The sequence below is a fragment of the Terrapene carolina genome, unplaced genomic scaffold, assembly GCF_002925995.2.
Source record: "Terrapene carolina triunguis isolate 2854851 unplaced genomic scaffold, T_m_triunguis-2.0 Scaffold131, whole genome shotgun sequence".
Classification (NCBI taxonomy): Eukaryota; Metazoa; Chordata; order Testudines; family Emydidae; genus Terrapene; species Terrapene triunguis.
In genome coordinates this window covers 23,539,163-23,562,723 of record NW_020664482.1, presented here as the reverse complement: position 1 = coordinate 23,562,723, position 23,561 = coordinate 23,539,163, and positions in this window count along the sequence as shown.

Below are 23,561 nucleotides of genomic sequence, written 5' to 3'. Positions count from 1 at the left end.
TGAGCTTGCAGGACAATTAAGCCTCCATATTTGTTTCAGGCCCTTGTGATGCAGCTTCAGGATGTATGAAATTGCATCCCAGCATTGTGGTGGAAAAACACCAGGTCCGCCTCAGGCCACCATCAGGTCATGAATGTACTGGCAACTGGAACAGGAAGCACAGCCAGACAAGACCATGACACTACACGCAGGCTGGCTGCCTCAGACAGTTTATCAGACACTGATCAGAAGGCCTTAGCTAGAGAGAGGGGGTCTGAGATATTTTCCAAGGGAATTTCTCACCCTCCTTCTCTTAGCTCCAAACTCATCCCAGTCACGAAGCTGCCAATCTATCTATTGCTCTGAGGTTTGCGGGGCTCTGAGAGGGGAACGAGGAAGTATCAGAGGCACCTCTTCTGTTGCTGGCTGATCCCAGACTTAATGGTTTGTTTTCACTGTGTGCTATAGAGGCTGTGCCCACGGGAAAGAGCCTGTCAAAGCTGTCAGCAAATATTGCCTTGCGTTTCCAGGCCCATGTCACCTCCATGCAATATGCAGATCGGGTGGAAATCATGCAGGCTCTTCTGCGGCAGACACGACAGCAAAGCCATGTGGCTGTGGCAGTGCTGAAATCGCCTGCGTCTCGAAGGGAAGCCAGCTCTCTCCCCTTGGTCTCAGCGGCAGCTCATTTTGTGTTGTACAAATGGGCCTAGATGCGTTGGCCTGTGGGGTTTGTCGTGAAGTTTGCCAAGACTTGAGGAGGAATCAGCCTTATGAGGGAGGCGCCAGAAGAATGTGGTGGTGGTTGGCTTAGACACAAGCCACTCCGTTCCTTATGCTTGTTCCCACAACTCTGTCACCGTCTGCTCCTCTCTCCCTTTGTCTTCTCGTATGCCCATCCCACGCCCTTCTCCATCCAAGGTGTTCTCCTGACCCCTCTCGATGGCTGTGCCTTACACTCGCCTTTTCTCAGGTTCAGTGCAGGCCTAGAGAGGTTAAAATGGCAGCCCCTTGCCTATGTTAGAGCCAACACCATTGCTAACACTCATGGAGCTTCACCCCAGTGGTGGCAGCAGTGAGGAAAACTAAAACCCTAGTGTAGACAAGGCCTTTGTCTCCTTCACGCTTTCTTCATGTTATGGCCTCTTTCATGCCTTTTGCATGGAGCATCCTCCCAGGTAACCTGTTACCTGCACCAAACTACCTTCCCCTGTTACTGCTTGAAACTTCTCCATCCCCATGTATCCCATGCAGCATTCCAGCCACAGAAACCATGAGTGTAATCCTGGCCATGCCGAAGTCAATAGCAAGCTTGGAGGTAGGGATTTTGTTCTCGGCTTAGCATGATTTACCTCTCGTAAAGCCCCATAGCACATATACTAACTGTGCCGTATCAACAACAATTCCATCAGAGTCTGGGTGGGGGGATCCTCCTTCAGACTGATTTTTAAAGGGAACTCTAGGGAGACCAATCAGTGCTGAATTGCCCTAAGAAGTGGTGTAACACGAAGATAATGAGCCTGCTCAGCAGATACCAATCCCTGGGCAATTACACAGGTGTTTTGAATCTGCCCTGAAATGCGAGCAGCAGACAAATATTTGCCTTGTGCGTTGTCTGTCGCTGAAACAAATGTACTGAAAATATGTTCCAGGTGACTGGGGACAGGCTGACATTAACGCCTGAGCAGGCACAAAGGAACAGGGGAAGTGGAGATGATGCCAATTCATATTGTGCACAAGGCACCAGGGTGTATCAGAAAGAGAGAGGGACCGGAGCCCAAACTTTGGGGTCTGGTACAAGTTTTTGAACCCCTCCAAAAATGTTTGGGGTTGTTCATATCCGGGGGTTTTGGTTTGGTTGGCTATAAACATAAGGCTGGTGGTGTGGCCAGCAAGGATGAGAATAGACATGGGACGTCAAGTCTGCCTCTGCCACTAACTCACTTGTGGGCCATAGGCAAGTCATTTTGCCTCTCTGTGCTTCTATTACCCCATCTTTAAGATAAAGAAAACACTAGCCCTAACTTCCCTGAGTGTTATGAGTCAAGTGATTTGTTTGTTAATTGTAATTACGAATTGATAAGTTAGCTATAATGATACTTGCTAAGTATTTTATTATTCATAATTAAGGGGTGGGGGCAAACAATTCGGTTTTGGATCTGGATCCAAGGTCATTTTTTAAAAGGAAAATCCCTAATTTGGGGACTCTTTGGAGCCAAGATTTTGGTTTGGAGACATCACTAATCAGAGCTGGGATTTCTGGGTGTTGGTATAAACTGATCAGTTGCTACTGGCAGAGAAAAAATGGTGTTAAATGATGACTTACAAAATAGCCAATGAAAAACACAGGGGTGAAGGCTCAGTTCCTGTCTGGCCCTCTAACCTCTGCTGCAGGGATTTGGGTGGGCAGCAGAACATGCTCCATCCCAATCGCTGACCAGAACAGGCCTTCCGCTCCTGAGACCACACTTAGCTGCAGTGCAGGGAGCAACCTTTTCAGTTATACCAAGGAAAGGTATTTTATTCAGGCAGCCAGAACTCTCTATAGACAAGTGTCCCTTCACGGCGAGGAAACAGGCAGGTTCTGTGGGAAGGGGCGAGCGGCAGGCGGAAGACACAGGATGCAGGAGCCCAGGACGTTTTTGACATTTTATTTGAAAGCAAGGAAATGGATACACGTGTAAACAACGGCCAATAAAAGTACCTGGAATGACACATTTGAGCTGTGCTGGTGGGACACTTAAGTCACATGATACATTTCTGTTCCTGACAGGATGAGCGTCACCCTGTGAAGTGGCTGTATGGTGAGAATGCTCGTGAGGGTGCATTCATGAAGATTTTCAAGTATCCACTGAAAGGGTTTCTCACCATGTCATCTCTCAGCTCAGCCAGCTGGCAGCGACTCCCAACAGAGCCCATCTCAGTATAGCTCCTACCAGCTTGGCCAGAGATAAGTAGCTCCTACCAGCTCAGCCTGGGGGGCGGCGGGGGAACAACTGCCAGAGAAAACCAGCTCAATGCAGTTCCTGCTAGCCAAGGGAAGAGAGCCTGAGCCCCTGTTTAAACCAGCTCAGAACAACCACTACTGCTTGAGCCTGCAATTTTAGACATCACTTGGAACAGATCAATTCACTCTCCGCTAGGAAAATCCCCTCTCCAATCCCTGATTTTGCCCAGCGAGCATTGTGCAGAGCTCATGAGATTCTGTTAAAGTATTTTCCGATGATTTACTATAATCCCTTCCCTAAGCCAGGAGCTAAAGGCAACGGGAGAAGGCTGAGAGGACTCTCACTTAACCAAGGGATTTTCCTTCACCAATAGCTGTTCAAAGGAACAAGAGCTTTTCTCACATAGCCGCATGTTGCTGTGAAAGCAGCCGTGTCTGGAAGAGCCAGGAGACATACAAAACGAGCCACCAAGTGCTGAACATCCAGGAGATCACTGTGAATAAGATGGCAAAGAGAAGGGAGGGAAGGCTAAAGAAATAGAAGGCAATGCTCATTCCAGTGTCCATTTCCACCTTGAGGGGAGAGATGGGGAGAAACAAGCATTTATAGATGTAGATAGAGATTAAATACACACGACAAGCATTGGCAGTCACCTGGCTAGGATAGAATCCAACACTGCTTTATTTTGCAACGCATTATCCCTACATCCTGTGTCCCCAATGCGACAAAGAGAAAATATAAAATGAGAGTGGAGAGGAAGAGGAACAGGCAAGGGAGAGGAAGGGATGGAATTTCCCTGGACCTCCAGTCACAGCTGGTCAGAAAGAAACAAGAAACCTATTCCAGATGCCCAGATCAGGCAGGGAAGCCTCTTGCACTATGGGAATGGGCATGGACAAAAACAAGAGAGGAGACTCACAGAAGGGCAGAGACAAAGCTTGTACCAGACAAGTGGTGCAGGGGGGAAGGGAAGAGAGAGAAGGCTTTTGAGGTGGGTCAGAATCCTTGAAGGGTTTTAAAGACAGGGGACAATTTTGAACTGGACCCTGTCATGAATGGGGAAGTGGAGTTGTCTGAGGATGGGGTGATCTGACTGGACTGCTCTGTATGTATGAAAAGGTGGTCAGGATGAAATCACCTGGGCTATCAGCAGAGAAGCTGCTGGAATTAGATATGTATCCTTGGACTCCATGGGGCAGTATTACACATGTAGGGGCACTGTGGAGGGAGTACACCTTCCTCTGATGGATCCAGCTTGCCACTGCTGCAGATAAAAGACCAGACTCGCAGTAGACAGAGCATTAGTCTCTTGTTGTCTGGCAATTCTTATGTTCTTATGACAGTGCCCATAACCTTTATGAGGTAAGGTGATGGTATTCGTGTTCAAATAATGGATTCCACTTACCAGGGGCTTAAGCAAAATGGGATGCAATAAAAATCAATCACATGCAATAGCAGAGTAGCATCTGTCACTGCAGCTGATGTGCCTCTCAAACCTGCTCAGAAATGGGCACAGCCATTGGTTACGTACTTACATACACTGCTCATAAATCAATCTGGGGGCAGCTTTCCCTCCTCTGTGCATGCTAGGAAGACGTTACAGGATAAGCAGGACTTTGTCTTCCTGCATCAGCAGGGCAATGGACTAAATGACTTACTAGAAACACTAACATGAGAGTCGGAGAAAACTATTAGCTCATCTAATCCCTCTGCAAAATTGCTGTCAACAGAGCACTCTCCATTGCTCTCTGCTCTAGTGTAAAATGACTCACCACCTTCCTGAGGAAACTATTCCATAGTCTAATCGAGGGCGCAGTCAAGAAATTCCCCCTAATCTTCAGCCTATATTTCTGTTTGCTTAGTAACTCTCTTACTCCCAGTTATTTTCCCTCAGTCATGGATTGTAGGAGGGCACCATCGTGGCTAGAACAGGAGACTGCTGGATTCTATTCCCAGCCCTTGCTGAATGGATGATTTGCTGAATGACGTTTGCAAAGTGAGTCACTTAACTTTTACATATCTGTAAAATGGGCAAGACATTACTTACCTACTTACCTACCGCACAGGGTCAGGTTTCAGCTTTGTGAATTAGTGTTTATGTCGCCTGTAGGAATCCTTGAGCAAAAAGCGCTCTGGAGTGCAAAGTAGGGGTCTACCCTGAACAAACCCTCTCCCTCAATAGGTCTTGTCCATCTTTGGTTTTATGGTTCTCTTCCCCTAGCAGGCCTCCTGCGTTGTACAAATTCATCTTCAGTCTGGTGATGTCTGCTTAGGTGGCCACTGTCTTCAAATCCCAGGAGACCAGGGGCTGCCCAGAGTGGGAGAAGAGATTAACCCATTCTAGGGACTCTGTGCCCAGGAATGCACCAGTGACAGAAATTTCAAGGCAATCACCATCCAGAGCTCAGCAACAGCAGTGCCGGGCCCCAATGAGAAATCTACCCAAGACCAAGGAAGAGGGATTTTCAGCATCAGAGGGGCTGGGCAGCAGTAGCTGGAGGGGACCAGTGTCTGGAATTCATACTCTGGTCCACTAGCAATGCTACAGCAGTTATGTGGAGGTTAGTTCATCCAGTCAAGCCACTGAACTGGCTGAATACTCCTCAGTGCTTGGTTACCTTCAGGAAGCAAGTTCCTTTAGATCCTCAGAACTGGACATTTGAATCCTTAAATGAAATTCAAACAGAATCTGTTCCAAACTTGGTCACCAGGAGAAAACAAGCATTCGTATTTAAAAAGCTGCATCTTTTAAGCAGATACTTAAAGATAATACAGTGTGCAGAGAAAATAAACTCTTAATTACGCCAAGGCTTGGCGCTTATCCTAAAACCCAATGCAAGAAAGTCATATTTATCATGCTTTTGGCTGCTTTAAGGCATGTCATGTCATGCAACTTCAGCACGATTGCTAGAAGGCAAAGGCTACTGTAGCCCAAATGCTCTCACTTGGCTTGTTCTGCATTGTGACCCTAAGAACCCCTCATTGTCAACTGGCAAAGGGTTCACTGTTCTGTAACAGTAACTCCTGACAGACCTGACAAACTCATTACACCCAACACACTGCTTTCATAGTATTTATCCAAAGAGGGTCAAGTGAGGCATCTAACAATGTCACATTGATCATAATCATTGTGAGATGTTGTAGCGGGGTGGTGGTCACCCTGCTCCTGCCCGGAGGAGTCTCACTCTAGCCCTGGAGGGGGAAGGGCAGAGGGAGCTGGGGAGCTCCAGCCTAGCAAAACCCCAGGCTGCAGGCCTAGTTAAAGGCCTACAAATAGGTACTGGGGCTGCAAAGAGGCGTCCCAGAGATAGGCAAAGGCAGCAGATCCTAACCCCCTTGCCGATGATGAGTGGTTTACAGACTGCCGTCCACCCCAGGGAGCGGGGGCTAGATGATGACTGGCAGTAGCTGCAGAGGCAAGGTGGGGATAGAGGGTTGGGGGTTTCCCTGGGAGGGGAGACCCAGCGACAGTGGGTTGCTGCTGGGGGCAGAACCCTGAAGTAGAGGGACACGGGGGCCAGCGGCAGGCGAGACACCGGCCTGCAGAGGGTGGTCTGGGCTGGAAAGAGCTAATTCCTGAGACAACCAACAGGAGGCGCCGCGCCGGTGAGTCATTGTCCCGCCACAGATGTACATATGGATGGTATTTAAGGAGTTGTGTATAGATACTGGAAAATATGTTTTAAAGTCTGAATCAAAGCACTATTGACAAGCAGGTTTTGACCAGACAGAGGATGTATAGTCCCCTGCCTGCCTTGGTTCATGTGTAAAATAAGCATTGTAAGCCAACACAATGGAAGCCAGTTTGCATACAGTGTCAAGATGAGGCTGTGAAGGCAACCTGGAGCCAGCACACCATGGCATAAACCAAGGGGGTCATCCGAACTCTGGGGACAAAACAAGGACTTTGGGGAATATATGGAGAAGGCAAAAAGGCTCCCCTTCGTCTTCACTGAGGAAGCAAAAAGGACAGCACTTTTTGTATTCATGAAAGGGGGCTCTCAGCCATGTTGGTTGGAGATGTTGAGAGATTGCTTTAGGTGAGAGAAACTACTTTTAACAGGTTAAATCCCTTGTCTAAATTCAGCGTAGACTCTAGGAATCGTGTTATACCTTTTTGTTTTATATGTAACCATTTCTGTTTCCATCATTATCCTTATTCACTATCTCTGAAATCTTAGCCTTTGATAATAAACTTATTGTTTTCACTATAAATATATCTCAGTGCTGCTACAGTGTTACTATGTGACACCAGATCTGATCTTCACTTTAACTAAACAAGCTGATGTGTGCACTGTTCCTTTGGGGACAACTTTGGTAATTTCTGGGAGTGTCCAGTGATTAAGGGCTAGACACTGCACGGGAACCCTTCTGGGGGCTCGGCGATCGGGGTGCACCTATTGTTATCCTTCAAGGCAAAGTAAGGACTGGCAGAGCCATGGGGATATTGTTTGGGTGGCTAACAGGCTGGTGGCATCAGGGAACTGATAGTCAGTTAAGCACTAGCAAGTCTTCCTCTCACTAGAAGTGTGTGGTGGGGGGGGGAGTAACAAGTCTTGGGCACCCCAAGAAACCATCACATGCATGATCTGCAGAAATAAGAAGCATCTGCATTTGCAGAATGTGACATAAACTGCAGCATGTGTCTGGTCTGGTTTAAATGGCATCAGCAATTGGTTCTGCTTCTAAGGTTGTGGCACAGCTTGGATCATTCAAAGGCTGTCGCATCTCTGTCTAGTCAGTTCACAGTGTAGCACTTTCTGTTTCCCTGGCAGAGCCTAAAAATTAAACCAATGGGCTAGTTCTTTTCTCCTCAAATTATATAACTTTTCTGCCTGCTGCCATAGCACCTCGGGCTGTTTGTTCAAGCCATGAAAGGCTGGCTAGGCCAGTCTGTCCGTCTACGCATCTATCCACTCTATCTCATTCCTTCCTCCCACCCACCCGTTATCTGAGCACGTCCTCGGTGTTAATACAGAAGTGAAAATCAACCTCTCCTTTCTTTCTTCACCCATAGCAGTAAAAAATTGAGTAGTTAGTAGAATTCTCTTTGGGGAGAAGGGGTGCTGTGTCCCTGTTCTGCACAAAGACCATATTGTAAGAAAGCTGACTCGGAACGAGGTGGGCTTCACATTCAGTTCCAAAGGCAATGAGGCCCCTGGTCATTCTTATCTCTTTCGGGAATCCACCTTCTACAACCTTTCTGTCTCCCATATTCACCAGCCTCATCCTGTGAGTTGATCATTTGATTGTTCAGGTGCAACATACTGTCATGGGAATTTTCATAGTAGCTTTCATGGGAGTTCATATTTGCAGAGGGTGAGGCAGTCTCCAAGGTTGCTATGGCCAATCCCATGGAGGACTTTACATTTCAGGACAAAGACCTTGAATTGGGCTCTGCATTCATTGGGGGTGGGGGGAGCCTATTCAGAGTGATCTGGTGACTTATGTGTTTAGCGGGTGGGCTGCTATGTCCTACATCTGTTGGGGAGGGGTTTTCTTTACTGTCTGTGGCTTCATTCTTTGACATAATTTGCAATAGTCAAGCCTGGAGGTAATGAATGTGTGGATCATTGTGGCCAGGTCTGAGTCTAATAGGAGGGGCACAATCTTCTGGTCAATAAAAGATGGTATGTGGGTGACTTTTTTTACACCTACTGAGGAATCCAAAAGGACCCCAAGACTGTGGACTAGGCAGGTGGCTTTACCAGTGGAAGTTGATGTAGAGAGGGCAAGGCCTGTGGAGCACTTTCTGCTTCTTTTCAACATCACCTCAGTTTTGCCTACCTTTATCTGCTAGTTCTGCTGAATCGTAATATATTTACCCAATAACTGAGGACATGACTATTTGTTCTTTTTAAACCAGGATTGTCCCACGTAATCTGACATATACAGATCCATCCCCACTGGTTAATACACTTCTGACAGAAACATGCCCTTTAGCCGTTACAGTGGATAGAGGGAATGCAAAGGAGTGATGCAAAGTGTGCAGGTGACCAGTCATGGAGAAGATCCTGAGACCTGGCTGCAGAATTCAGCTGAATGGTGAAAGGGGAATGGATTGTGTGTCAATTTTAATGCCAGAAAGGACTATTGTGATCATCTAGTCTGACCTCTTGTATAAGACACAGGCCCTAGAATTTCGCCCAGTAATTCCTGCCTCAAGACCAACTTTCTGGTGGGCAATAATAGAATCTATATTTTAGACAGACATCCAATTCAAGTGATGGAGACTACCCCGCACTGCTTGGTAAGCTTTTCCAGTAGTTCATTGTCCTCACTGTCACACACTTGCCCCTTATTTCCAGTCTGAATTTTTCTAGCTACAATTCTCAGCCACTGGATTTTATGCCTATCTCTGCTAGATTAAAGAGCCGTGCAGCCTCAGAATTCTTCTCCCCAGGAATATACAGGCTTGTACACGAGCAGCTTTGGCTGTTTCTCTGTCCTGAATAGACTTTGAATTCATCAAATAATCTGAATACATAAATGAAGAAAATGTTCTACATGTTTTTGCCCAGCTCTAGTCTAATGAAACAAACCCTGACACGGTTCAGTGCCCCGGGTTGGCTTTTGAGGCCAAGTTGGAGGAACCATATCACACAAACCCCTTCTCGTTCCTTGGGCAAACAGTGAAACTCTGTTTCTAAAGGTAGTTATGGGTGGAACATTTCAACGCCCTGCTGTGTGGCCCTGTCAGGGTTTTGCCCTCACTAATCCTAGGCTATTTTGCTCTCTGTTTTCATACGTTAAACTGTTCCATGCCTTCATGTGCACCCATCCTCCCACTTCCCCAGCAGACTTCATGAGTGTGTAATGAGATGCTGCTACAACTCACAAATGAATCCCAGTGAAGTTTGGCTGGCTCCTAATTAGTGCCAGTGCAGCTGTTGGGAATGAGGCTTGGGAATTCTCTATAGAGGTTTTGCTTTCCCAGGCTTGAATGACGCACACAGCAGATGCTGCTGTGCAGAGGTAGGGTGTCCACTCTTATTAAAATGAGAAAAACATGGAAGAAGCATATTGGTTTTGACCACAGGGCTGCAATCTCTTAGCATTTGCCGTATTTAACAGAGCATAAACAGACAACAGGGCTTACAGCCCTACCCGAGTTTGTTAATGCTCACAACTGAGCAGGACATTGGGTCTACATCTCATTCGAAAGATGGCATCTCCACCAGTGCAGTGCCACAGCACCATAGCTCAGCGCTCACCCAGAGAGGAGAAACCCCTCCCCTTTGAATCACTGGCACTTCTTCCAGTTCCGGATGCCCCCTGGGTTTTCCTATCCAGATTGGGCCCAGCTTGACTCTGCTTGGCTCTCGGGTCTGGAAGAGCTCTCCACCCACAGTGGCATGGCTAGTTTCCCCAAGCCTCCTCTCCAGGATGGTAGAGAGTCACAACCCATAGTACAGCTCCGGAATCCACACATAGAATGCAACTGCTTCTAGTTGTTCCTGCTGCATTCCTAACACTGCTAGAGAGCTAGGATCAACTGCAGCCCAGGGAGAAGGTCAGCAGAAAACAACTAGCAAAAGAGTGGGGTTTGCCTGCTGATGTGGCTCAGGGCGGACTGATTTTCATGGAAATGTTGCTTCTTTGCTGGTAGCAAGAATGTCTTTGCGCAGCTTTTACTAGTGATGCGTTTCCATCCATTCCTGTCCCCGAAACAGTTTGGGGCCATGCCAAGGTATTAAAGGGGTACTGTTAAGGAGGCAGATCCCTTCCCCATGCCAAACGCCTACCCTGCTGTCACTGAGAAACTAACATGCACAAAAGGAAAATGTGAGCAGTGCCTGGGCGGAGTTTAATTCTGTGCTACATCCATCCCAGCAGGGAGAGCCTGGCCGATCCTGTGGGCTGAGCACTGCAGATACTGGTGCATAAGGAGCAGGAATAGGTAAGCAGAGCCCTGGTGCTGGAGAAAACACAGGCATGGAAAAAAACGCTGTGTGAGGAGCAGGAGGAGGAAGGTCTCATTAGTATGAGAAGGTTCAGAGCCATCGTTCTTGGCAGCGACCTCTCTTGAAATCACACTGCATTCCACTGATTCCTTTAGGCCAGCTAAATAATGTATTGGCCTGTCCTTAAGTTTAGTATGTTCTCCTCTGTCTGGCCCCTGGCTTCTTTGAACTTCTAGTCTTCCCAGCTGCACGCAGCAGGTTTTGGGATCTCAGCGCCCTTTAGATTTACGATAGTCACAATCCTTTCCTGGATTCCAGTTGTGGTTGTTGCAAGGGTTGAATCTGGGAACACTTGGATGAGAGCTGGAGGACCACATCCTATTGCATATCCAGAATTGCCATCTGCATCGTGTAAACACTTTTTTAAAAGAGTATAAACCAAGGGAGGCAGAGTTCGAATGCTCATCATGAAATCTCCTTTCCCAGGATGAGCGATTGCTTACTGTTCTAGTCACGGAAGGTGGGAGAAGAGAGGTGGTTTCCTGGTCTGGGTGGGCTATATTAGCTGGAAGAGGGTTGAGCACTTATTGAAGGTAGTCGTGTTCCATCTTCAGCTGGACACAGTGCTTCTGCAAGTATGATACAGGTAGTGTGATGCTTAGAACGAGGAGTCAGGAATCTTGGGTTCTGTTCCTGGTTCTGCCACCAATTCAGTGTCTGTCCTTGGACAAGTCACTTCACCTCTTTGTGCCTTAGTTTCCCCATCTATAAAATTATTATACTTCTAGTCTGAGCAGTGAGCTTTAATTATTAATATTTGTAAATGCTTTGAGATCCTCAAGCAGATGATGCTAGAGATGGGGGGCAGGGGAGTCTTGCTGCTAGAGGTTGTCCTGAAGGAAAACCCCAGATGTGAATCCTTGGTCCTTGGAGCTTTGCAGGTGGTTGGATCCCAGACAGTTTTTCAGCTTGAGTCCACCTTCAGTTCCTCATGTAAGGGTCTGTAGGATAGTCAGTTACCTTTAGCAGAGGATCGCGAGGGACTTTGCCAAAGCAGGGAACAGATGAGGGGCTGCAGTGAGCTTTCCGTTGCCTGATGAAGCAGTATTGAATGTAAACAGTGCTGCTCCAGCTGAAGAGGTCTCTGCAAAGGCAGGACTGGGCTGACTGTAAGACATTGCTCCGACTAGCTGATCGAGTGCCCTGTTTGCTCAGGACAGCACTGGCAACGAAGAGACTCGTAGAAACAAATTTTTTGTTTCTTTTTTCCCCCTTCTTATCTACTTGATAAGAATAAAAAATCCAGTTTAGCATCACAATATGGTCCCTGCTCCTCTAGATGTTATTTAATTACATTTTTGAATGAGGAGCAGAATCAGAGCTTAGGGAACGAAGATACCAACAGCATTTTAATATTGTGGTGAGGAATGTACTGCAGGTGGCCAAGAGAGATAAGTAAATCCAAGCTCCTTTGCTGAAGGGGAAGGGACAGAGGAAGGTTCAGTTGTTACTTTCTTTAATTACAGGTGAAACAGACGACCTCCAGATTTCAATGTTTATGCATAACTATCTCAGAATGAAGCAACAGAGCCCAACTGGAATGGGACTGGAGTTGTCAATTCTCACAGGGAGTGGTCTCCCCACTGAGGTAGTAATGAATCAACATCCCGCCCAGGGCCAGCGCAACCCATTAGGCAACCTAGGTGGTCGCTTAGGGCGCTAACATTTCGGGGGCGGCAACCGCGGCGGCCGGATCTTCGGCCGCCCCGGTCAGGGGTGGCATTTCGGGGGCGGGACCTTCCGCCGCCTAGGGCAGCAAAAAAGCTGGCGGCGCTCCTGATCCCGCCCCAGTGTCCTGGGGATGAGATGTAAAACTCCACTCCTACACATGTTCATTAAATATCCCCAGGCGCTTTCCCAATAGAGCGGGGGATTTCACCCTGGCGTTCTGGACATATTCCATTTTGGGTATTCACATTCTACCTCACATCCCTCTGCAGTTCCAGCTGAATTCGTTACTTGTCACTTATGTACTTTGTGTGGCTAGGAATTGTTAATCCGTTCCCAACTTCAGCACCAGTGTTAGCGTGGCACATGAAATAATGTGTGTTTAGGGGATTCTCCGGCGTGAATGAGAGTTTTATTAATTGTTACTATTCTTTCATTATAGAGTTCAGCAGAGAGCAGGCACTCTCGCCCACTCAGTCATTGCGCGATAGATTGATGTTGCTGTGATCTCCTTCTCCCCTTCCTCTCATGCCAGTCAATGAATTCTCCTCAAGGAAGGTGCTCCCAAAGTTCATTGCTTCAGCCTCCTCTTCATCAGTAACAGAGCTGATAGCTGGACTGAACTTGCCTATGACCTCAGGCCTTTTGTTCATCTTTACCTCATATGTCCGAAGTAGGGGTGCATCCCCTGGAACATTGTCCTCTGCTTTATTCTTTCCCAAGTCCTCAGGGCTAGGAATAGAGGACGCTACCTTGCCTATGCTGGCAGCATAATCAAATGAACTCTGGGGTTTTGCTGGGCCCAGGGTAGACACGGTGAGAGACGAACTCATTAGCACTGTGAAATCAGTAGCCTGAGCAAATGTAGCTTGCAGGCTGGATGGGGAGTGGTACTGGTAGGCAAAACTGGGCCAAGGTCAGCTGGGGCCTTCCTGTGAACATCAAAACGAGGGTCCCCTCCCATTCCCCACAAGAGTCTGAAAATGACCTCCACTGATACTAGAGAAGATCAGTGGAAACAGAGGCTTACAGGTACCAGGGGCTGTTCCTGGCAGTAAGTTACTTGTGCATATATAATCTCGAGTTCTGCATTTGGCAAACCCAATCAGAGCTCTCCTAGGATGAGCTGCATGAGAAAATCTAGTGACAGAAATGCCCTGTCATCCCCGCAACCACCTCTACACCGGACATCAGCAGACAAGAACACAGTTACTGGGCTGATCACAGGACTGTGGGACAGGAACCCCTGACTTCTAGTCCTGGCTCAGATTCACTGTAACAGCTTGGCAAAGTCCTTCTTCCGCTGCTCTGTAACATGGCTACAATCATGTTGACCCGGGAGGGACACCGTGATGATGAATCGGTTAATATCATCGTGTGCTCTAAAAACCTAAAATGCTACAGATGTTCTGAAATATTTAGCTACCATTTTATAGTTACCACAAGTGAATATGCTCTCCCATGTCGGCAAATAAACACTACAGCCTAATTCTATTTCACACTTCCTGGCCCCTTCAATACTCAGTAGTATCCGCTGATGGAGAAGCAGGTTGTCTGCCTTCCATTTCTATTTAAACCACCAAAGTTTATTTCTCCTGGCATGTCACACTTGATCTGCATCCACCCTAAGTGTTTACAGTGTCATGCAACATCCACCCCATCCATATGAGCCCCAGGGTTATCTAGCATCCCTTCTCCCATGTCTTGAGGCCCAGATAGCCTTGCAACATAGGCTTAGGATGCTGGGTATTTTCTCACATTGGCCTCATTGGCAAGAGGACAGTTCCTTCCCTTTGGGCCTCTCAGGATAACTTAGAAGCCTCATAAATATTACAGCACTTGTCCTAACCCAGCGTCAAGTAAATGTGCTTTGAAGCCATGTAACAAGCTGTCAGGCTGAAATCAGAGCAGGTTAACTTGCCAGGGTCAGGCAGTGAAGGTGTATGGATTCTTCTTGATCAGTCCTATAAACTGTTTCTTAGTGCCTCACTTGGAACAGGAGGGTGATGCTTGGGGAACAGCTCAGACACTGAGATGCAGGGCTGTTAAGTGAAGCTAAGGGAGTTTGTATAGCTGACAAAGTAGTACCCCTAGGCCTAATGGACATAGGGGAACCCAGAATAGATTATAAATCAAGATTAACACATAGCAAGGTGCATGGTTGTATCAGATTCTTGTATAATTTATGTCTGGGTTCATGGATGGACCAGATATACTCTTACTAGGGGCAATAACACCAGGTGTAAACTTATACCAGATAGATACCTCCACCCTTGAGGATAACACTGCTAGCTTATATTATTCCGTTAATTAAATTTGGGTGTTTTACGCTTGCATAGAAATTGTCTAATGAATCCTGGCTGAATTCTTCTGGTCAGAACCTTTGTAAGCTAAAAAGAATCCTTCTTGCACAAGGTACTCTTAATACAATGATGAATCAGTCCAAGAGGGATTTCTTTAGTGAATAAATGTTGTTATACAATACATGCGCACATCATTGGACAGTATGTGTCTGTGAGCTGAGGCTGTATAGGTTTTGTAAAGTTAAGCACATGGTGTAAGTGTTTGCAGAACCGGTGCCTTATGTATTAATTCTAAGTGCCCATCTTTCTTTGCTTAGTATTCCAAATGCTGCAATCTTGCATAAAAATGAACAAAAGCTGAACATAATGACCAGGAAAACCCCATCCACTTCATAAAAACTGTTTGTTCGGGCGTGCAGAGCAGGGTGTTGTTTCACCATTTCACTGCCAGTCAATTACAGGGTAGTTCATATTCTGTGGAACAAGTTTGCTGCTGAGATAGAAAACAGTATTACTTGCCATCTTCCAGATATATGCACGCACACAGGGTAAGCTGTTCTGGGCAGAGACCATCTTTTTCATTCTCTGTTTGTACTGCACCTAGATACAACGGGGCCCTGGTCCATGACTGAGGCTCCTAGGTATGACCACAATACAAATAATGCCACCTATTTATGCATCACACACATATTACATATCTATGCTGGGTATGTGGAGGTGATATTGAAGTCATAAATTGGAGATAAAAATGATAAATTGCATTGGCATGAGATCAATGCCTCACCTTTGATGACATCACCTACCCTCTGCCCAGCAATCCATCTCCCTGGACGTTATTCTGACCTTCCAAACACCTGTGTCACTTCAAACAGCTGCCTTTTAAAAAAAATAAACCTACTACTAGTTTACAGATTCTTTTCCCCACCAAAAAGTGGAATGTCCTCCTAAATTTCACTGGGACTCCAGGTCTAAAGCACCTGGGGAATTTCCCCATTACTGATCAGGGGGACTGGAACAATTTGTATAGTGGGGGTGCTGAGAGCCATTGAACCAAACTGTAAACCCTTTCTATAATGGAAACCACTTCAAGCCAGGGGGTGCAGGAGCACCCCTAGTTCCAGCACCTATATTACTGGTATCCTTTCAAACATGACCCAGGACTTTACTTATTTTTATGGAAATGGTAAAAGCAAACCAAAATAAAAGCACTTACCCCTATGCTGTAGATGTCCTTGACATGATTAGAATTCACTTCACAAAAATGCCCTAAATGCAGCAGTATAGTTTAGTATAACACACCACCAGTATGCCCGGCAACTTCCAAACTCAAATCATGTTTTGATCTGATCACTGCCGCTGACTGTGCATGAGCTCTGTGGGTTTTACTCAAGGTTTACAGCGGGGTAATTCAAACAAACCTAACTGGATACTTTGAACGCCTCTCCCAGCAGAAAACAACCACCCTGTTCTGCTTTATCTATTTCATATCTCACGACTGCTCCCCTCTATAAATATATTTTCATGATCAGTTTGAAGTCAAGTACAAAGAAAGGCAATGGCATTTTAAGTACCTGTTACAATGACCTGCTCTTTGATCTCATCTCTGGGCAATAGTTGAGTGCCTGAACATATCCCAGCTGAAGAAGCATTATAGGTGAGGGAAGGAGGGAGACACTATGCACTGGCTATGCTGGACCAAATTTGTCACTGGCTTAACTCATTTGACAGCACTGGAGTTAGGCATGCCATGAATGTGAAGCGAACTCGTAAGATAGTGGGTTCAGTAGTCAGCTTTCTGAAAGTGAATCTGGTGCTGGTTGAAAGGTGCCGGAATGACAGCCTCTGCTTAGCTACAGAATAGGCACTGCCAGCTTCTCCCACGGTGCAGCACCAATGTGTTTGCATGCCCTGCCCTGGAGGGCCCACCTCTAGTGGTGAAAGGGGAGTTCAGGCTCCCATTCATTCCTAGGCCCAAAGCTGAGTCTGTCAAGGGGACCAATTGGAGTCACTTGAGATAGGGCGTCCTGTGATGTGAGATGTCATGGCTGTGGAGGGAAGGATGATTGCTTGGATGGCTAGGCTCAGTCCCACAGAGGGCTTGGAATCTGAGGGCAGAGATCTTGAACTGGATTCTGTAGTCAATGGGGAGCCAGTGTAAACAGCAGAGCATTGGGGGTGATGAGCTCACAGCAATCTATGACACTGAATAGGAGTCTTTTGTACCAGCTAGAACTTTGTGAGGGTGAATGCAATAGGGGCGCGGGAATGAGCTGGGTGGCCCTCCACAGAGGAGAGCTCTGAAGGTGGAGGTGGCTGAATGCTTCCAACACTCACCCAAATTTATCTCTGAACCTTCTGAGGGTCACCCTTCACTAGTAGCATTGCTTCTGCTCCTGACACCTGCCGGTCACCTAGGGACATAATGGATCCGGAAGCTCTGGTATCACTGCACTGAGATTTGAACTAGATGGGACACCTGCCTTCTGAAAGATTTTGGTGGGAGTATGAAAACCACAGCAGGGTGGGAACAAGGGGCTGCCAATTGTCTATAAAAAGATAGATCAGTTCAGCGTCTGCTGCCCTGCACTAGCCACACCCCCATTTAACGTAGTTAAACAGATCAGTTTCCCCTGTGTAATGGCTGATGAGCACATTCTCCTAGTGGAATATTTTGGAGCAGGAAAGCCTTACTGAGAAGCAGCATTTCACTTCAGAGCGAGGCAGCCATATATGTTACTGTTGCTAGGGAGATGAAGATGCCCAGAAATTACACAGATTAACAATGATTACTTGTAAGCGATCTATTCCCCTGAGCAATAGAAACCATTAGTCTCTTTTCCCAGAGATAGGGCTGTGTGAGTACAGACGAGGCACTGGCTGACAAGGACAGGGTTCCCTACCTGAGCTAGCTGCACTTCGGGGGCCCTCAGACAATTGTTCCTCACTCGATCTACGAGTGTAAATATTTTCCAGTGGCTGGAGCTGCTGTGACCATTATTAGGTGGTTTGTGACACATCCAGCTGAACAAAGACTGTACTTGGTGTATTTTTCCCTCATGTAGCAGCAGGGTCAATATCTGGATAAAAGCGGGCAGGAAATCGGACCCTTGAGTTCTTGCAGCCAGCCCTGGAAGATGGGAGTGCCGTTTCAGAAGAGATCACAGGATGCAGCAGAGGTAGGTCTGCTCGCTGCTTCTGCTGGGACATAGCAGACCCAAATGGAGCCTGAGCTCAGGACTGGGAGATATGTCCAGGAAAGAGAAAATGGCCAGGGGTTTTCTGGACTCTTCTTTAACTAAAGATCTACTCCTGATCTGCTTTGTAGCTAGCCGTTTCATAATTTCTTTTGGTTACACACATACATACTGCAACATACATGCCTCTTTTTGTTATGACACATGTATAGCACTATACATGCATGCACGCACACTCTGAGACAGTGCACACAAGTGTGCATACCATGGCATGCCTGTGTGTGCCAGGGGTGGCAGAACCAAGGGGGTTGGCAGGGCTAGCACCCTCGCAATGGAAATATTGTGGAATATCCACCCCCATGCAAACTCGTTCATGCCCCGGAGAGAGACAGGGAGCCGAGGCAAGAGCAAGACCCGGAAAGGCTGCAGTGGTCACTGTGGCACCTGGGATCAGGCCAGGGAGTGGGACCAAGAGGGGCTGGAATGGGCCTGGGAGCAGAGAGGAACTCCCAGGACCCCCCTTCCCAGCCTGGAACCAGCTCCCCCCAGTCAGTCTCAGTACCTCCCTTCCCCTTTTCCCCCTTCAGAGGGAACTCCTCCCTCCCTCCCAGCACACCTATCGGTTGTGGCATCTTCTTTGTTTCACAGCAGACTATGATAAGACATCTCTCACACTTTAAAAAGTCCAGTCGTCCACAGTCAGCAGAGAAGTTAACTCTTAGCATGCTGGTGTTTGCCAGCCAGCCAAAGGAATGCTGAAGTTGAGCCCAAGTGAAACTCTGCCATCCTGTAGACTAGGGCAGACGTATCTGGCTAACATATCAAGTCAACAAATAGCAATCTATAGGCTTGTAAAGGGACACCTTCAATCTGCTGATGCCGCCCTCTTCATAAATGACAGAGTTTAGAGACTGAAGACTTCTTAGAGCATGAGGATGCCAGAGAATGAACCCACCCATAACAGATGTTGGTCACATTGCTGGATGCACTGCTGGAAGGCTCAGATACAACCATGATGAGGGGCATAAGAATTTACATAAATAAACAGAATCTTCCAGTCTCCGTCTCAGGGGTGATTGCAGGATAGGAACCTCTGTTTTCTAATGCTTTGCCCAGTCTTCTTTGAGAACTCCCAAGAGTTGACCCTTCCATTAATTCTCTTGGGAGACTGTCCTCAGCCCAATACATCACATGGTCAGGAAGTTTCTCCTGTCTAAGTTTTTACCTTTCTTCATTTTGTTCCATTAATCCTTAGTTATACCTCAATTCAACACCCTAAATACTACTACTTCTCCTTCAAATACACATAGGTGGTTTAATAACAAGATGCATTCAAAAAGCCGGTAAGAGGGGGCAATCAAAAGCATAAGCTTCATCGTGCATTTTTAAATGCTGCATTTAACAACTTTATTCCAAAACTCAAATAAGATTTCACTCAATCTACAAATACTCTGTGTGTGTGTATAACTACTAGCTATTTCATTGCCTTTGTAGGCTAGTTTAATTTATGCCAGTAATTAGTTTATCACTGGGGTTCACTAAAGAAACAATCTTATAATAAGACCACCCTCTCCTCCCACAGGAAGATGATTGCTGCTGCTGGTGCCTAGCCTGGTGACAGAAAATCCAATTACTGCTCAATGGCCCTTCACTGTGGGGGAGCATGTCGATAATAGAATTCATGGAAGGTGAAATTCAGCTGATTCAATTTACATTTAAACCCAGTGCAAAGCAAGTGCATGTTTAAGATTCAGGCAGCCATGCCAGGTGGCTTAAATCCTCTGCCAGGCAAGGCTTTTAAAGTTCCTTTCCAGAAACAAGGATGCTTTCTTGAAATGAAGACACCTTGAGCTGTACTCCCGGCATTAGTACACAGGGAAGACGCTTCTCGGTGTCATAGATTTGTAGCCCATAAGGCCAGAAGGAACCATTGTGATCAGCTAGTATGACCTGCATAACTCAAGCAGCAGAATTTAATCAAGTGACTCTTGTTGCATCAAGCCCATAACTTGAGGCTGAGCTAATGTGTGTCTTTTAGAAAGACATTCAATCTTGATTTGAAGACTTCAGGTGATGGAGAATGCACCACGTTCCTTGGTAAATTGTTACAATGAGTAATTACCCTCACTGTTAAGAAATTTGTGCCTTAATTGTAGCCTGAATTTATCTAACTTCAGCTTCCACCAATTGGATCTTGCTGTGCCTTTGCTTGGTAGATTAAAGAGCACTCAACTATCAGAAATCTTCTCCCCATGTAGGTTCTTCTAGACCCTATTCTGCTCACATCTTAACTTCCATCAGTTTAGCTTATCAAAGAGGGCCTCTGAAGTCTTTCACTGTAAGACAAGTTTTCCAGATGTCAAATCATTCCTGTAGTTCTTTTCTGAACCCTTTTCAATCTGTGAACATCATGGACAATCTGTGGACACCCAAACTGGACGCAGTGTACCAGTCATAATGTCATAGGCTGTGGTAACCTAAGCCGTTCTAGGCCGTTCGCCACACACTGATGCAGGATTGATTTCATTATCCATAATACACCGCTGAGAGTTATAGTCAAAAAAGTAGCTAAATCTGAGAATCCAGGCATCCGCATCCTGTGCACGGAAATATTTGCACTTGTAGTTGCCCTGCCCCCCCGGCCCCCGAGCTTTGATTTTCCTCATAAAAGCACAAAAATAACATCTCTGTCCCAATTTTCTTCCTTTGCCTTATTTAGCAAACATTTCCCCCCCCCCCCCCCGTGTTTTTTATCGACCACACTGATTATTATATGGCTCTGCCATTGTTTAACCTCCTCATCTATCATCAGTATCATCATCCCAGTTCTGGGGATAATGTTGATTAACTTCTGCTCCAGCTGCTGGGAATGTGTCAAACTTATTAAAGGGCTGTATAAGGAGTGGCTGTGGGAAAGAGGTCCCTATTCATTGCTTGGTGATGCAGTGATAGCTTTAAAAATGTATCTGTTTGGACTGTGGATGTCATTTTCCATGAGCTCAAAACAATGTTAAGAGCAATGAAATTTTGGAAACAGAACACTCGAGTGTGCTCTTTCAGAACATAAGATCAGGGCCTAAAGGTTATAACTTCAACCAAAGTCAATAGAAGATGCTCATTGGCCCATCTGATGAATTGTAAATTAAGCTGTAATACCCTGTTAAAGATGATGCCCCTTGTTACAACTGCCATGTTCCAGACCTTGGCAGTGAATCAGAAGGTGACTGACTAACCCAGTAATTTCAAACATGTAAACATCTGCCTCAGAGAAGAATAATTAACGACACTCTGGTTCATCCACAGAGCAGAAAAAGTCTCTGTCCTGCAGCTCCATGTGTGGGACTTCTTAAACAACGATTTCCCATCACAGCACTTAGCTGCTTTTAATTGTTGTGTCCCTGATAGGCATTTCAGCTAGTACAGAAAACACATAACCAGACACCGGAAGCCCTGGATAAACATACACAAAAAGACAGCACGAAAATCCACTGCTGCAAATGCTGGCAGATGTTCTAAACAAAGTTCTTTAACTTTGCACTGAAGTCATCTTCCAAACATGGCTACGGAGCATGAAGGTTAGTTAATATTTGTACACACAATTATACCATGCACTATAAATCCTAAATATTGTTACTGCAATTATTACAGATCCCGAAGCCCTTCAGGTTTTTCCATGTCCTTACTCAGGCAAAATTCCTACTGAATTTTTGAAACTTGTGAAAGATCCTCCCTCCTTACCTGAATTCACTGCTGCTCAGTACCTTCTAAACATGCAGAGGTACAAGTATAAATCGATATGCCAGTGTTAAGATGACAAATTAAACATGAACAATCAAGAATGCCCAGCAGATTGTGAATACTCTTGGGAGTCTACATCTGCCCAAGGCTTCAGGAACTCTAACCAGCAGCAGCTCATCAAAGATTCACTGATCCTCCCACTTGCCTAATGGCCAGATAGTACCTGTGTGTTTCTCACAGCATCCTTCCAAAAGATCCCCGAACTCTCTTCTTAATAGGAAGGCTGAGGGAACATCGACTGAGCCTGTTTGCTGGGATCCCTCACAGAAACAAGAAATGCTGGAAGAGCCCAGCAGGGTTTGCAGTACCAGCTACATATCTCACCACCTGCTGTATATGAAACGGGACTTTGAAGTCATATTCTCAAGGGGTTTGGAATTCCTGTAGCAAGCTAGTGACCAACGTGGGGAAAATAATTCCTTCAGCGTAGACATTTAAGCAAGCTCCCTCCAGTCTATTTCCAACGGTCTGTCCTGGCACACCAGAGCAACTGTCACATTCTCTACATTTCGTTTTCCAAGCCAAGATCCTCAGTGATGCAGTAACCAACATGGCACACAGCTATCTAGCTCCCTGCTGTGTAAAGTGCTTTGGGATTGCTGCAGTAATGAAACAGCACCAGAGAAAACAAATTCTCTTCTGTGAGCCTGAACCGTAATAAACAATGAGGTGAAAATATTGAGGCGCAAACAGAGGCAAACAGCATGGAGGAAGATGATCATAACTAGAACTAGCCAGGAATTGAATATTTCATCTCTTCCCTGGTCTTTCTGGGCAAATTCATTTTGATTGGCAGCAGTGCTGGAAAAGCAGGATGCTAATGGCGAGCGTTAGCAATATAATGAAAAGTGAAAGAAACCTGCTATTTTAACCACATGTGACAATGGGCTGGGGCAGTGGGTGTCCAGCTCTGTATATGGGGATAGTGCTGCTGAGAGCTAAAAAATCACTTGAACTCTAGACAAAAAAAGAGGGGGAAAAAGAGGTCTATCGAAGAGCGAGGTAGATCTAAGTAGAAATCATTTCAATAATAAAACAGGGAGAGAATAAAGAAAACTCCTGCTAGAAAAATATCTCCTTGGAGTTATTGTGGATTACTGCACTTAGTTCAAGACCCCACAGGACATGCATGTCACCAGTTATGGAGCTCAGCCAGGAGTTCACATGCACTTTTGATTTTAAGATCTGATTTCAAGTTTACTCCAGAGTAAGAGTGCCAGTGTCACCCTGTGGCTAACTTTGAAAGGCACTGGGGACTTGGTGATGAGACTAGAATGGGAACCTGTCCCCCAGCATCCAGCAGGACATGGTGTGGAGAAGGTTGGTCTTGGGGCTATAGGACCAGGATTGGAAATCTGGGTTTTGTTTCCACCTCTGCCACTGACTTCCTGTGCAGCTTTGGCCAAGTCACTTAATCCCTCTGCGCTTCAGTTTCCCCATCTGATCAGTGCAGATAATGACACCTGGGGTCAGGGGAGGCTTACAATATTAATATCTGTAAAGGCCAATGAGCTCCTCAGACATAAGGCATTAGACAGCAGGACATCAGTAGTATTAATTAATTTAATTATTATTATGCCACAGCCTGAAACCATAATCCTTATCTGTCTGACGTCACAATCATTGCCACCTCAGAGGAGTCCAACCTTACCTGGGCTATAGCCAGGACTCTATAGCACCAAAGATCCTAGCAGCTTCCCGGCCTGT